Source organism: Melanotaenia boesemani, chromosome 14, assembly GCF_017639745.1.
Source record: "Melanotaenia boesemani isolate fMelBoe1 chromosome 14, fMelBoe1.pri, whole genome shotgun sequence".
NCBI lineage: Eukaryota > Metazoa > Chordata > Actinopteri > Atheriniformes > Melanotaeniidae > Melanotaenia > Melanotaenia boesemani.
The window spans coordinates 27,467,268-27,481,382 of record NC_055695.1 but is presented as its reverse complement, the minus strand read 5'-3'; the positions used below and the strand labels follow the sequence as shown (position 1 = coordinate 27,481,382).

The 14,115-nt window shown below is 40.2% G+C and overlaps 1 protein-coding gene across 1 annotated transcript in view; it reads right to left on the bottom strand.

The window, feature by feature from the left end:
* scfd2 (sec1 family domain containing 2) overlaps window positions 1-14,115 on the bottom strand; it is a 114,464-nt gene that overhangs the window by 75,865 nt on the left and 24,484 nt on the right. The gene's annotated exons all lie outside the window — the stretch shown is intronic.

The following is a 14,115-nucleotide window of genomic DNA, read 5'->3' as shown; positions in this document are numbered from 1 at the left end:
GGACATGAGAGAGAGGAAGAGGTTTATGTGAAACATAAGTTGCTTCCATTTTAAGATAAATTTTGGTTTTTATTTTGGTGTCTAGAGTTGTGCGAGTAACAACAGTCTCTATTGCTCTGTGTGTTTAGCTTTTGCACCTGCTGCAATTCACGGCCCTTTCATAAAGGGAAGTATGAAAGCATGGAAACCAATTTCTTTCATTTTTCTTATAATCTGCTTCATTAATACAGCAAATTATGCTTTTAATGTCTTTATATTTTAACAAAAAAAACTACAGGATTGGAGGTAGTGAACAGGTGTTTTATTTATCCAATTTACTCCACATCAAAAAGAGGTGGGCTGGTCTTAAATATAAAACTTACAGGCTGAAAACTGCTTTCACTCCGGCCCTGGTTAACGTGATCTCATCTTAAAGGTAGAACGTGTCTAGGCTAGCTATGGCTGTTATATTTGTTATGTTTATGACTATTTATTTAGCCCAGGGGTGGCCAACGTTGGTCCTCATGAGCCACAATCCTGCAGATTTTCCATGCATCCCTGCACCAACACACCTGACTCAAATGAATTGGATCCAACAACCTATAAGGATCTGCACAATGACTCATTAGTTTAAGTCAGGTGTGTCGGTGCAGGGATGCATGGAAAACCTGCAGGATTGTGGCTCTCGAGGACCGACGTTGGCCACCCCAGATTTAGCCGTTGGAAAACCTATTGTAAATGTTAATATCTGGTAATTTTGTTGTTACAGATGGAAGAGGATGTAGAAAAATGAGGGCACAAACAAATAATCACTTATTATTTTCAAGGGTAAGGATTGGCTTGGAAGATTGATCAGCCAGTAAAAAGTCCATGGAGTCAAAATAGAGTTTAAGTAGAATAATGCTGTCATTTGATAAAAAATACCACAAATGAACTCTGAATAAAGCAGACATATAATCCAAAATAAAATCGGCAGAAACTATTATGTTTATGTTTATGTTTACTGATGTGTGTCAGGTAGAACTGAACACAAGATGCAGGCTAGTATGAGACACAGTACAAACAGCAATCCATCTGCAGACAACATGTCTGCACACTAACACCCATCTCTGCTTAAATTACATTCCTGCTTTACTGGTAACTCATTTTATTGCTGACCCACATTTCAAGAAAAGGGGCAAAGAGCACTGGCTACAAACAAGGATGGGGCAAAGGAAACCATGAGTGTTGGGGTCAGGATGGATTCAAGGTGGTGAGTGCAGGGCTGGCTTTTTCTTTACATATGTTTGTGAGTTGTATTCTGCTGACACTGGTTCAGCACACAGGCTGAAATAGAACAATAAAAGATAACATCATCCAGGGTTTCTACTACACAAACATTCCCACCACTTTAAGCCCACAGCTCAGCTAAAAAAAACCCTATGAGGAGGGGCATTAAGACAAGCTGAAACCACTAACACAGGCTAACACTTTTTCTTTTAAAAATGTTTTGCTTTGTTTTGGACACAGTACATAATTCTCTCCAATATTGCCTCCTTTTCCCAGATTTCTTTACCCTATCCCCAGCGTATCCCATTATTTTCCTCCCACTGCTTTACTCTGCTCATGCCAAATCCCAGAGTTTCTTATCTGATGTGACATAAAAAAAATCCTCCTTGACTAATATAACTATGAGCAATCATAACTTATATCTTTGACAAAATTACAACAGTCAGAACTCCCACATCAACAGCAGCTGTGTCAAAGTTTTGCAAGAATATTTTGACTGAGGTGCTGGGAGTCATGAATGACTGAACTTTACTATCCAATTATTCTATTATATTTTATCCTTACTTTACACCATTTAATAAAATCAATCAAGAAAACCTTCACTTGCCAAAATCAAACATACTCCCTAAAAGAAAATAAAAAAGTTTGAAAAACAGCTTGGTGATGTTTCTCACACTTTCAGACTACTTGTATAGATAAGTTCTCTACAACAGTATCATGTGTTTAGACGTTAAAACTTGTGTTGAATTTTTCTACTAGCTGAGAGTCTCAAAATACTGACAGCCATCTTCCAGCTGTTTCTTTCTCACCTTTAGGGTTGGTGGCTCAGGTCAGCTGCAGTGATGACCTCTAATCTTCAGAGTACAACACTGTTTGACTGACCTCTCGGAAAAGTAACGGCTGATGTCTGCTAGTAAATCCTCAACCATCCCCCACCACTCAAAAAACAGTCTTTTCGTAAACCATGAAAACGTCTCTTTTCCCCATCCTCTCCCATCATGTCTGCTCTTCCTGGACAGATGGTAAACACATCACCGATGCCTTGTCTGTCTGTTTGTCTATCCTGTGATGCAGCGCAGAGCCTCACCATATAACAAAAAGTGAACATGTCATGTTGGTAAAAAGGTGCAGCTTCTCTAAACACCATTAAGAACATGAAAGTTATAATAATGTCACTCCACGCTTGATGGCCACAGTGCTAGAGTACCCTGTGTATACCCCATTTAAACAATATAATCCATGTATTTTGATTTTCTAAACTGAATTTTCCCACAACTCTTTTATTCACTAGTCTGCATCAGTCAGACAGTGACCACAAACGACACTTTGATTAAATATTTCTAGAAAGCATTTACTGTAGGCCATAATTTACTTTATTCACTCCATGTACACAACTTGTTACTCATCCAATATTAAGTGCAACGTAAGGTAAATATATTGGTTGATTAATGGCTTTTAGAAACTTGTTAATGCTGTTGATAACCAAATGTTAACCATTTTCTACTACAAAACTGCAAAAGAATTATTATTTAACACAAGAGGCTTATTTGCTGCTTTTCTGTTTAAAATTTTAGCAAACTGAAGCTGAGCTTTGAACTGTCGATGAGATAAATATGATAGACATTAAAAGCATTTTATAAAACTAAAATGAAGCACTAACATTTAAAAAGACGAAATACTAAGAAATAATTTACTGAGTAGATGAAAAGATCTTCAGAAGATATAAATGCTAAACCTTCAGTTCAGAGATTCAAGCACCGCCTGTTGTTTTTCTTATAATCTTTTAACAGAAGGAACAGGAACACTCTGCAAAATTTTGGGCATCCTAAGAAACTGGATTTAATTTTTCATCAAGATCTCACACCTTAGTTTGTTAGGGCTTTGCAGTATTCAGAAGTTATCAAAGTATTTTCAGGTTGTTAACTACTTGTAAAGCACCACCTTCATAAATATCACCATCAGGAAAAGGCCATAAAAAATAAAACAAAAGCTTTTCTTTATCTTCACTGCAGAATTCAGGGTCATAGGTTTGCCCATGAAAGCAAGTCCTGTAGACTGATAAAGTTGACGTAAAACTTTTTGGCCACAAGGACCAGAAGTATCTTTGGGTTGGACGGACTAAACGTCTGGGATGTGTTGCAGCCAGAAGCACAGGGAGCATTTAACTATATTGAGGGAAAAATTGATTAAACGAAATGCCAGATTCCTGTAGGTAAACACCACAAAATTGGAAGATTAACAGAATAATGACCCTGAGTATACCTCAAAATCAACAATGTGCTGCCTCAGGGGGTGAGAATTGAAGATTTAGGCTTGGCTCTCACATCCCCTCAACCCAAACAAGGGTGGACAGACCTCAAAAGAGCAGTGGATGCAAAATAGTCCAAGAATCTCAAAGAACAAGAGGCCTTTTGCAGAAAGGATGGACAGAAATCCCCCAAATAAGACCAAATACACCCTTAGCTGATCACAAAAAGGGTTAAGATGTGATATTTGCCAAAGTGAGAGCTACTAAATATTGACTGGAGGAGTGGTGATGCAGTGTTCTCATGTGTAAACTGCAAGTGTGTGCAACAAAAGCTTGAAGTCTTACAAACCATACACTTCTATTTCAAGAATGTACAGGAACAATCAGAAAACAAAGTTAGGATCATATGAATAGGACCTGAAATTAAAGATTATATTAATCGTTCAGCTTAAATGTAAAAAAAAAAAAAAGGAAGGTTAGACTTTAGTTTATTGGACGGCATAATTGCGGACACCCTATTTTTCTCAAGTGGTTGCATGGATTCATTTAAAATTTAGTTTTTGTTTGATTTAGGGCCATGGCTCAGTCAACCAATAAAATCTAGTATATGAAGCAGATGTCAATTAAAACAAAAACAGTCCTTGTACACAAAATGGGTTAAAAAAGAGAAAACACCCACATAGCAGCAGCTGATGACAGAGGAGAATGGGCAGACTGGTTGGAGATGACAGAAAGGCAACACGAAGTAAAATAAGCACTGGTATCTCTGAACACACAACACGTCTAACCTTGAAGCAGATGGGCTACAGCAGCAGAAGACCACACCAGGTGCCTCCTGTCAGCTAAGAACAGGAAACTGAGGCTACAATTCACAAACACTCACCAACACTGGACAACAAAAGATGGGATATTTTCTTGGCACACTTTGAGCCCCTTAGTACCAACATGGCCTGGTTTAACCACCACAGTCTACCTGAGTATTGCTGCTGAGCATGTCCATCCCTTTATGACCACAGTGTAGCATCTTCTGATGGCTACTTTCAGCAGGATAATAAAAAAAAGAAGGTGAAATAAAATTTTTACTGGGTATGTGCATTTTCACTTTTACATACACCACAGGTTGCAAAAAGAGGAAGCCTTTCATGACTGCTCATTTCTTTAAAGAAAGCAGAAAATATAAAAGCAAATCAAATCTAATGAAAGGATATGTAAATCATAAAACAACTATCAGTGGACATAATTACAATCAAATAGTTTTATTCCAGATCAGATCATTTCATCAACTGCTTTGAGCCAGAGGTTTGTCTTTTCTCAGAAAGGGGAAACATTAGCGTGTAGGTAGAGTGGACTAATTACAAACTGTTACATGCAAACTTGCAAAATAAAAATTAGATTCTGCAGTTTCACTACTAGACTGTTATGTTTTCAGCAGGATGTGGAGATGTGGTTAGTGCAGCGTGAGGACGGCTGAACTTCTGATCCTCACATCCAGATGTGCATTAGGAATTTGAAGTGTTATCTGAGTAAAAAGCTTCACTCTCTCTATAACCAACTCCTAATAACCACAATAAACAATTGACACTTGAGCAAAAGCCTTTGACTACTTCAACACAAACATGACCACCCAAACAGAACACACATCATCAAATCATACGTAGCAAGGATTTATGATGTCTCACAAACATACAATAGGCACTGCGCGAAAGGCCCATAAAGCTCGACAAATGAGCCCCTCACGCAGACATTTCTGCTGTGATGTTTAGACGTGGCGCTCAGAGCACAGACATCACTACTGCTAACATGAAAGGGACGACACACAGCATCTTAAATAACTCAGAACAAAATGAAACAAAAGACAGTGGGGTGGAGAAGATGATGGCTTAGGAGACTTCAGAGTGGGACAAGTGGGGCACATGGTAGGCGAATGAGCAACCATTCCTCTCCTCCTCCTTGCTCCTCAGACCCCCCCACCGCCCTTCCCCACCCCCCTCCATTCCTGCCACCCCAACCAGCTCATAATTAGCGGTTGAGCGTCTGTGCTCGTTTTGGGTTACTTTTATTCTTTTTCCCATTTCCATGAAAACAGCAGAGGGACAAATGGGCCCATATGTGCCTCAAAGTACAGCTAGCTTAGAACAATAGAAGAGGAGAAGTGGGGCATATGAGTTCACTCCAGATGAAAAAGCTGGAGAGGGAAAACTCCCAGGATTGATGAGGTTTTCTCTCTCACATGTATTCAAATCAAGTTTTCCTGTTGAATCAACTATAGTGTGGAGAGCTGGAACGGCTCAGTTTTGGCCTCAACCAGTACACACAATGACAGGCAGTGGAAACTTTTCAACATGACTCTGTCTTTCTTTTGCAATGCACCATTGTCCAACAGCCCACATATTCCATTTTTACAATACAGTTGATGCATTTACGTCATGTATGGGTCACTGAAACATCTTTCTGTCAGTTGCATCTATCCAACATGTGGGCAAAATGTCTCCATTTGTCATAATTCCACTAAACATATCCAGTATTTTGGCCAAGGTTCTGAAGCATTTCTACCAAATCCATTTACAAATATTTTTGTCGGTGTGTACATGCTCAAACTGGCCACTCTTAGAGGATGTTTAAGCATGTGGCTGCAGTTGTTCTTACTCTTTCTGCTCCACATAAAGCCTCTAAAGACATAATAAGATACATTTGTATGAATAAACACACGTGAAATAGCAATAATAATGAAAGATAAAAGGATTACAGGGAGGGGAAAGACAGATGCTGGAGAAGTGAAACCAAAAACTTAAAAAAAGTACTAATACTGTGGAATGAAGGGGGGGAGAAATGGCATTAACTACCTCCAGATCCCAGCAGAGTCCAGGGTCTTCATATGACATAACTGCACCCTGATGCCATAGTACAAGAATAAAGGCACACTTGCCCCCCTAAAAATCTTCCCACAGATGAGTTTTATTTCTAATTCATTCAAGATTATCTCAAACTCACAAAAGACAAAAGTGAGCCGTGTTGCATTAAATTTTTGTCTTCCACATGTTGCATAACAAATGCAAAAATCAGCTCAAGGTGAAAATCCAGACACAGCTAGCATTGTCGCAGCTTATAAACATGAAAAGTAAGCTCATCCTGTGGGGTCTGTGCGGTCTTTTTCCTAAAATCAACCAAATGCCCCCTCTGAAGGAAATAAAAAAGGCTCCCACGACTAAGAGATGCTGCAGGATTTATTTCAGATTCCTCCACTATTTGCTTTATAGACGTTTAATCAAATACAGCATTCCTTTAAAACCAGAGCTCATCACACAGATCACAGGACAGATCTGAGCTCTTATTACTAACATGGTGTATATATTAGACACTGGTTTCAAAACTGTTGCCAAGGTGGAATCTTTCCTTCGTTGATAATATAGATTATGCTGATGCAGTCATAGACATGAAAAAACAAAAACAAACAAACTAAATAAAAACAAACTAAAAAATGAAAAAATTAAAAAAAAAAAACAAGCAGGGTATTTCCCCTGATCACACACTCAACCCATTTGGGTCCAGCTTGTTGAGTAATATGGTTACATATGGAGCAGAGCCCCAGGGGAGTATTGATAATTAATGACAGAGGAAGGGTGGCAGGAGCCTGTCCCTGATTGACCTGATTTGACCCTTGCCGCTTAGTTACCATGGCGATTCAGTCAGTCTCGTTGCCTCTGGGTGACTGGGCCAATCCCTGGTGTGACAAAGTAGTCTGCAGGGTGGGCATGATCGAGCAGCAGAGAGGTGGGGGATTTAGGGTGTAGGTGCAGATGGGTATAATTACACGCTATAGCAAAGAGGGATCCTTGTCCCACCTTTGTTTCATGATGTAAGGGGAGGGGAGGAGGAGTCAGTCATTCCTCAACCTTAGCTCATTCATCTCTGTTTACAAAATTCAAGCCTTTTCCCATCCAACACAGTAGAGGGCACAACTAATCTGCGTCCCCAAATGTGTAGGTTAGGAGGAACTGAATAAGCAATTCATAATCAGTCAATCAAGCAGAAAGAAAGAGAGCCCTCATTTATCAACCGTCCGTAAAAAAAAGGTCCAACTCCACCCTATCAATGCAATTTAGTATGTTCGTATGTACAAATAATCTGTATTTGCTGAATGTGTTAAAGGCCAGTCCACTGCATGTTAGTAAGCCTTTTTTTGGCCGTTTGCATTCAGAAAAGCCTTCTGTTAACCATACCCCATTAGAAGTCAAACAGAAATTGCTTGTGTTCCTTCTGGCAGTGATGGAGAGGAAGAAAGAAATAAATTCTACTGAGTTTGGAGCTAACCAAACATTGCTGTTTATCTCACTCAAGTTCAGGTAACATTTATTTTAAAAGATAGATCTAAGTACACTTGCAAAGACTTTAAGAGCAGGAGATAAATATGATTCAACAATCCTCTGAAACAATATACTGCATAAAAAAAGTGAAACAAAAAATAAATAAGCCCTGCAGACAAAAGGAAGTGCAGTTAATTTATTTAAGATTGAGGAAAGATCTCAGTCATAATTTTATTTTATTTTTTAAGAGATAGTTAAATCTTCTGATATCAAACTTAAAAAAATGAACAGAAAAAGGGTTGGGGTAAAAAGATCTGAAGCTGGAGGACAGAACGCAACAGAACATCCATCACTGGATGTTGTGATTTAATCCTGTGAAGCTCTTTGGTTGACCTCGGTTGTTTTTAAATGTTCTGTAGAGATGAAGGAGACTTGATTCAATGCAACTTGCATTCACATTCCCAGCATCACTGTGGCCCTCCCATTTGATTTTAGTCTGATATGAATTTATTTAGGAAAAATAAATGTATTTTGGTCTGGAGAAAAGACGAAATGCAGCATGGATAGTATGATTCAGCTCCGACCTGTCTCATGGATGTGACCAAAAACTCAGGATATTCCCCAGAATAGTAGTTAGTAGCTGGGGAACCATCTGATCAGAAGTCCCTCTGATCACATCGAACGCCAGATCTCACCTGTCTGTTACAGGTGTCTTTTAAGTTTTGAAACCAATGTAGGTATACGTTTGTTTATACTAATTGAGTAATTATTATTTTGACTAAATGAAGAATGCACAAGGATGCTGATACAGCTGTAAAAACAGTTTGTCTTTTCTGCCACTAGATTAAGTTTGTATGGCCGGAAAACATTCTCAGACTAAATATGCACAGATCTGTGAGTAAGCACGGTTGATAAATGAGGGCTCTGGACTGCTGCATCCAAGGATGAGTTTACTGTCTGTGAAAGTCACATGAACAAATCAATCAAAATGAGGTCTTCAAATTGATTAAAAAAAATAGAGAGAAAGAAATCTTTTATCTGACTTTAAGTCAAACAGTTTCCAGATAGGACACCCAAAGGTCCTGGAATGTTCCTCTGTCTCCATTTCAGATCAGACATATAGACACAAAGACGCATGTCCTGTGGGCTGTGACCTTCCCTGGCCTCAGCCCAGCAGGTAGTGACAAATGACCTGATAGTTAATCTGTCCCGAGGTGGAGCTTTTCTACGGGGGAAACAGAAAGCCAGTGTGTGTGACAACAGGAAGTGGAGACAATGTTTCCGGAATAAGCCCATTAAAGGATGCACATGCATGAATGCTTGCATGCACAAGTAGATTTACACACATCTCCTTGAATACACATCTGGATATAGTTTCAGATGCAGAACATCATGGAAACTTAACATGAAGAGAGACGAGTGGCATGTAAAGCAGGGGATGGCTTGTGTGCCAGTAAAAGAAGCTGAAAGGTATGAAGCGACTCACTGGTCAGCTTCATCAGGGACAGTGGGTCATTGTTGGGTTTTTTTGTAAATACCTGCTGACTTACTCAATGGTCAGCTTTTTCTATGGCCTTCCCCTGTTAACAATCCAAGTGTGAATGTTGGGCATTGTGGTACCCCCCCCCCCCCCTTCCTGTCTGTGGTGTCTTGCTGGAGCATGCTCAAATGAAGTCTGACGCCAGGAGGCCAAGTCAGCAGACCACATTGACCTGATTTACCAGAGATGGAGAGGGTGAGTGGGAACTTCAAGGGACCCCACCCCATCTCACTGCAATCCTTAAACCACCTCAACTAAAACACAGTAAGATGACAATGCAGCTCAGTACCAACAGATTTCTGGAACTTAAGGTTTTTTTTTTTTTAATGTGTAAAAAAAAAAATCAAAGATTTTTATTGTGCAAATCTGAGCAAAGATGGGGGTCCTTTGGATATAAAAAACTTAAAACTCTACAGAACCCTCAACATACAAACATTCGTGAGGGAGAGAAAAAAAGTTTACACCACATGAAAAGTCCTCCGGAAGTAAAGGGCTTTGACTGAGCCTGCAGTTTAACAGCCAGTTAAAAAAAAGAACAAAAACATCCACAGATGTACGTTTGCAGCAAATACAACTTTACAGAGCGATACATGGGAGCCCTTCTTATTCTCCATGTCTGACATTCAGGGAGGTGCAGCGCTATAATTCTAAAGTTATTAGCATCAAAGCAATTCCTAAACGGTTTCAGTTCACTGGGCTGAGATATAGATTTAGTAGAAAGATGCTTAGTAGAACGCTTAAAATGCAGTAGATGCAAATTACTATTGAGCTGAGAAGTGAAGCCAGGCAACTTTATTGTGTTCCTTGATTTTCCAGGAGAGACAGATTGAACACAATCACAGCCAGCAGGACGGGTGGGCGATTAAGGATAAGTAATGCAGAAAGAGGAGTGAGCCGAGCACCTATCTGTCTCAGAGAGGAGAGGTAATGATAACAGGAAGTGAGATGAGTTGGTGTTGCCCTCTGGCCTACCAACCCATCACCTCTGTTAAAAAGGTCCATCTCTATAAACAGGCCTCTCTCTGCCTATTAAACAGATAGTACATTAGAACTCAGCTCTGCAGAATAATGTAAACACAGCCGTCAGGGTATCGTCGCTGAGAGAGAGGGGGCTGGGTAGAGGAAGGGGGCTTGAGATGGGGACTATTCCTGTGTCTTCCTGGGAGTGAGCTCCATAACTGCTGTTCTCTTCCACTGTAATCCTTCTCAACTAAACACAGGAAGGAAGAGATAGATAAATAATTCACATTTTTGATAAACCCAGCTCTTTTCCAGCTATGCATTCCCTCTGGTTTTAAAACACTTCTTATGCTAGAAATTAGAGGCTTGTAGTTTAGCAAAGCACAGGAGTTCATGTGGACCACTTGAGTGTATGTTATAGTGAGGCATATGTTTGGTGAGTGCATGACAGAGAAAGAGGGTAAACATAATGTATCTTAAAGAAAGTTCACAGCAGAGCATAGTAAAAAAAAAAAGAAAGAAAAAAAAAGAAAGGATGAACAGAAACAAGAGCGGAAACAAAGGGGCTACTTTGTTAAGACGCAAACAGGAGATGATCCCGAACCTCCTGTGGCTTGTTCTGTGTAGAGATCTGCGTTGCTCCAGGGCTGGAAGAGGGAGAATGTGGTATAGAAAGTGGATGGATGGGGAGACGGTCAGTCCAGGTCAGTTCAGATGTGACGCTGTTAAACAGTAGGGAACTGGAAGAGGTCAATGCTGGACGTTTCAGGGCAGTGCCCCAGAGTCATTCACACCTCTTTGTTACAACTGCCAGCGAACTACATGAAGAGGCAGAGATGCAGCATAAATGGGAATGTCTGGGATGTGGGGACAGGCTCCATACCCCAGGGAAAGACCAATTACTGACTAGAAGCCCCCTGTCTATCTGTGGCATGCAGCTCAGATAAGATGAGAGCTACACAGAACCAATAACAGCATTTTTTCTTCGGTCGCCATAAGAAATGATACAATCCAGATGTTGCATTAGTATAACTGCATAACAATCAGCATTCTGGGGGCTGGCTTTTTTCAGCTTTGTACTGGTTTATATTGTCACCCCAACATACTGCAGATCTGCAAGTTTAAGCCTCTGCAGGTCAGTTTGTGTCCAGAAAGGGTCAAGGGATGAAGGTGAAGGGTCAGGAGTCTCCACACCAGGCATGGGCAACTCCAGTCACTGGAGGGCCACAGTCCTGCAGGTTTTAGATGTATCCCTGCTCCATCACAACTGTTTCAAATGAAATGTCCCTCCTTAACAGCTCGTTGTCAAGTCCTTCCCTAGCATGTTGACCCATTAATCTGATACAGGTGTGTTGCAGCAGGAAACATTCAAAACCTGCAGGACAGCGACCCTTGAGGACTAACTTTGGTTATCCCTACTCTAGACTGTCCAGGGGTTGTTGGTTGAGGACGCTCCTGACTCTTATTACTGGGAGTGGTAATTTATAAACCAGACAGAAAAAAAAAAACCCCACAGCAAACACTGGCCAGAAACTTTGGTTGCACAACATTTGGAGAACAATATGCAATATAATTGTTGTATTTTCCAACAACAGCATCATTTGCAATGTAAACACTACCAGTCAAAAGGTTGGACTCACTTTCCCATTAAACCTAATGGCAGAATGCATTAAATCTAATGGGAAAATGGGTCCAACATTTTGACTGGTATTGTATACAAATAGTCTATAAATGAGACTAATGTTAGATGTATTAAGAAGGGCTGCATTCTGCCTCTGCACACATACATGCTGGTTATTTGTTTAACCTGCACAAAAGCAGAAATTCCTCTAACTGGAAAGCAGATGTACTTTTTATCTTGCCACCCCAATAGGAGATCAAAATTGTTTAGCTCAATTTAAATATAAGTAAATTTCTCAATATAGTGTACAAGTAATTATTTGTAAAAACTAGTATTTAATGTTTTTTTTTATCTTCTTTTTTAAACTGTTTGACATCTGCCAAAGATTAGCTAAAATAAGTTTTTTTAAATTGCTTTTTTTCTTATTTATCTATATTTTATAGAAAAAAAAACATTTATTTCTAATCAATTACAGTTAATTTATTAATTATTGTAACTTCATCTTCTAAAACTGCCTGGGCCAAGAAAAAACAAACAACAAAAAAACAAACAGATCTGATAAGACCTGATCAAAACTGCAGTCAGCTCAGAAAAATCTTCAAAAAAGGAGCACAGCAATTACACGGCCGCTGCAATCAAAGAGTGGCATTACATCCAATTTATCTTAGACTTCAAAGGTCACATTATTCTTCTGAGAAAGAAAAAAAGGGATTTCTCTTTTCCATGTATGACTGACTGAAGATGAAAGCTGACAGTAAATCCACTCAGACGTCGCACCTATTGACATCCAGATATTAGACTCACATCAAATCATTACTATCTGTTTAAACTTTATCATTCTGGTCCATTTTGTTACATTATATTTAGACAAATGCAAACATCTTTCTTTAGATTTTGTTTATCTTGTGTGACGAGTTACTGTAAATAACAAGGTAATTTTTCTGTTTAAACAGAATTATTCTATAGCGTATGACCACTTTAAATTGATGCTAAGGTCACAGAGTTTGGATCTCCAGCTCAACTTTAAGTCATATTTTCACCTCTTTAGACTTAAACACAAACATGCAGCGGAGACAGAGATAAGAACCAGGCAGGCAGTTTGAGCGACCCATGGGAGATGGGGACACACGGCCGAGTGCAGCTTTCTGTCTGTGACCAGTAATAACTCTGCGCTTGAATGTTTGCAGAGGCGTGCCCTGATAATCCCAGCAGAGTAAAGCAACAGGCCAGGGGTGAGGGGGGTTAGCTCATTTCTGCTGTGCTGCTGTCATCGCGACCATGTGCGGTGATGTGACAAGAATTCTCAACAGTGTGGCTGAAAAGTCTGCGATCCCAAAAGATGGAGCATGTCCTAAAGTCTGCTGTCTGTGTGAGGGATGTGCAGCATTAGTGTGCATGTTTAGTTTGGTGAAGGCTGGTGGGAAGGTGCGTCTGTGATGTTCTGGGAAGCGGTGAAAGAGTAAGTCTGTTGAGTTTTGCTTTGGCTGCGCCACCCCTGTCTAGCACTGAGCATGTCTAGCGCGCACATTCTTCAACTGCGGGCTGGAGCTCAACCAAGTCTGCTCAATCTGGCCCATTCAGAGTAAACCCAGTGGCATCCCAGACAGCCAGAACCCCGGGTAGCAAAGGATAGTGGGAGGGTGTATATGCAAGCAGGGTGGCAGTGCCAGACAAGATGATATCTGACTGCCTCATACAAATGTTAGCACTAAATTAGAGGTGATAAATCCAGTGAACACCAGTATCATGCTGACCACATTTATACCATAGTCCAACTAACATGTTAACAGCAACAACCACATCTGTGTACTTTTCTTAACAAGTATATTTTCTCTCAAGTTAAGGTTGCAGAGTTAATTTCCTGACAGATTTTAATCTTTTTTTGCTATATTTAATCATTTTTACACTGGTAAAGTGTTAGGATGGACAAGCCCTGAACTAAATAGCCCTTTGCCTCAATGCCGCCCACTCCGAGGCCTTAGTGTACCACTGAAGTTGACCCAAGTGAACTCAAACTTGTCCACCAGTGATGGGGCATCCAGCTCTGTTCAGTCACCCCCACAGCAGCCCTCACACACACTCAGGCTGAGCAAACACATCTCGACCACTCGGCTGCAAGGCATTTCATCCCGCCATTTTGTAGCATAATTAACTTCTCTCCCTCCATGGCGAGCCAAAGCAAAAACCTCACTTG